General features: G+C 62.3%; 1 long non-coding RNA gene across 1 annotated transcript; it reads right to left on the minus strand.

The window, feature by feature from the left end:
- Window positions 1-423: 423 nt before the first annotated feature.
- Window positions 424-2,685, minus strand: LOC106147217. Its single transcript, XR_001231989.1, has 2 exons — window positions 1,058-2,685; window positions 424-724 (listed from the first exon to the last, which is right to left on the minus strand). It is a non-coding gene; the product is annotated as an uncharacterized LOC106147217 (long non-coding RNA).
- Between the last annotated feature and the right edge of the window lie 55 nt (window positions 2,686-2,740).

A 2,740-nucleotide genomic window follows, 5' to 3' on the forward strand; every position in this document is an offset into this window, starting at 1 on the left:
GCTCGAGGCCAGCCTAGGTCCACCGCAGGACCCAGGATGACGTGTGGTGGGCGGTTCCCTCGGCAGCCCAGCATCCGCTGGCCCGCAGAGGGTGTCTCCCTCTCACCCTGCCCTCTGCTCCTCTCTGTCTGGTTTCCCAGCAGAGGCCTGGGAGAGGGCAGGGACAGGTTCTGGGCAGTTCCCTGGGAGGGGGGCAGGACTCCTGGGGCTGTTGCCATGGGGACAACTAAGCAACACCACTGGCTGGAGAATAAACAGGCAGGTTCCCTGACCAGTGAGGGAGACAAAGACAGCCACAGAAAACCCAGCTGGGGGTGGATAAGGAAATACTGCCTTGGGGAAATGGAGGTGGTGGTGAAGGCCATGGTGATGGCCAGGGTCCTTCTCGCTGCCCCGGGATAGAAAGGAAGCTTTGAAGGATTATTTGCTGTTTCTCTCCAATTTTATTTCCCAAAGCTCCTCCCAGACTGTTCCTCACAAAGGCAGACTCTGAGGATGAAAGGTGGTCCCTGCTCTCAGTGTCCTCGGAGAGCATGGTGTGGGGCTGGGCCTCTCGCTGCTCCTCTGCTGTCTTGAAGCCACACGGTGGGGGCTGAAGGCAGGTGGCCAGCTGCCAGAGCAAGTAGGAATGGTGTCAGTGAGCGCGGGTTTGCAGAAGCTGTATATGCAGGATCTGCCAGCGATGCGGGGCTCTCTTGGTGGCTCTCACGTTCCTCCCAGCGCTCTGGAGCCAAGGGGGAAGGGGAGCTGCTGCCATCAGCAAGCTCATCCAGCTTCCACAGCGTGGCCCTGCGCCTCCAGCCCTGATCCCTCAGAATGCCTGGCCTGCTGCTCATTCCCTCCCAGGCTTTGGGGTGTCCCCTGGCAGGCTCCAGAGATGCCCACAGGTGGCTGGGGGACTCTCCCAAATGACTGCACAGCGTGGACAAGTGTGCCTTGCAGGGCTCTGGGCACCCATCATTTGCCTGTTTTGTCCACCCACTGGTGGAGGGCAAGGACCAGGTCCAAGTCCTCATGGTACCTTGGCCCCCTGCCCCGGATGTCCAAACACACACACCTCATTCGTGCCTGTTTGTGAGGCGCTGGCAGGTTTTCAGGCAGTCTCAGGGTGAGGTGCAGGCTCTGACAGCTGGACTAGCAAGTGGGGATCAGAAAGACAGGAGCATCACTGCCTCGTTGGTACCTGCCTGCCTCAGGTCTGACCCCAGAACAGCTTCATGGATGTTGGGTCCTGAGTGAGCATGACCCATCCCAGCAGACATAGAGACCCGGGGTCCATATGGCCACGGCTTCCCCACCTCTATGTTCTGCTGAGAGGTGGCAGCTATGTTCTCTTTGTTGTTGTTATGATACAGAGGTCTACAGAGCAGTGATGGTGTGGAGGTAGGGTGGTTTTAGACATAGCTTAATCAAGGTTCTCTGGGGATTGTTCTCCATTCTATCTTTTCAACGTGTTGGCTGCTTGATCCGCGCTTGGTTCTCAGAGCAGAAAAGATGCGAGTCTTGGTCCCTCGTTGGTAGCAATGCTGCTGGGTGGTGGAGGAGTAGGGATCCCTCTCTGCCCTTGATCATTCTAGAACTCAGCCAGAGCCTCCGCTAAGATGGGCAGCCCTAGCTTGTCAGCACGGTGGGCCTTATGCTCACAGGTAGCCTGTTGAGCAATGACTGAGCACCAACTGTGTGCTCTGGTGACCTCCAGCACGGGCCTCCTGCAAGGCTGTCTGGAGTCAGCCATCTTGGGAGACACTGGGTCTCTCTCTCTAAGGAAGGAGGTGACACAAGGTCTCTCCAGGCCTCACTTCCTCCAAAGTTCCTGCCGGACTATTCCAAGTACCTGGGGGTGGGGCGCGGTGTGTGTGGCCATCTACAGAGTGCACGCAATCCCCTCCAAGTGGGGCAGGTGAGCAGCCAGATCATCCCAGCGGTTAGAGCCGGCCACTCCGGGTGACTGTGTAAAGCCCCACCTCGCCAGGGCGGGGTAACTCTAGCCGCATGTTTCAGACCGGGATGTGCCTCTGAGGGTCCTCCAGGGGAAAGGCCAGCAGTGCCAGCGTGGGCAGCTGGTGGGGGGGTGGGGCAGGGGCGTCTGCACAACCATTTCCAGGCGCCAGTGAGCAGAGGGAGTGTCGCAGGCTTTCATCGCTGGCTGCCAGACCTCGGCTCGCCCTTGCTCACTCAAGGAGAATTCCCCCAGCCTGTCCTCCCACTGCCGCCCTGTGAATGCTGCCTCACACATCCTGAGAAAGCTCCATCGCGGCCAGCCACCTCCCACCTCCCGAGGAATTCCGCGGCGCGGGCCCGTCGTCGGGAGGCAGGGCGCGGACGCCGGGGCGCCTCGCGATTGGCTGGCCCGTGGTGCTCGACTCCTCAGCGCGGCTGGCCGGCCGCGGGCTCACCTCCCTTCCCGCCGCTGCGCCCGGGGCGGGGAGGCAGCGCTGTGGCCTTTCCCTGAGAGCCAGCCCGGAACGCGGGCCGCGCTCGCCACGCCGCTCGTCCGAGGGCTGAACACAGCCTCCGAGGGCGAGAAGAGATGCGCGGGCCTCACCGCGCCGCTGTGGGTGGGGAGGGAGGATAACTGGCCCGGGCGGCGCGGACAGCGACCGCGACCACCAGAGGCGGGTTCGGGGCGAGGCCCAGGCTGCTGCCCTCCCGCCCGTCCCGGAGCCCGCACCCCTCCAGGGCCAAACGCACCACGAGGCCGCACGCGGGGGCCGCGCGCCCAGCTGCACCCAAACCCGGT

This window comes from Chinchilla lanigera, unplaced genomic scaffold, assembly GCF_000276665.1.
Source record: "Chinchilla lanigera isolate Chin_1 unplaced genomic scaffold, ChiLan1.0 scaffold00127, whole genome shotgun sequence".
Lineage (NCBI taxonomy): Eukaryota > Metazoa > Chordata > Mammalia > Rodentia > Chinchillidae > Chinchilla > Chinchilla lanigera.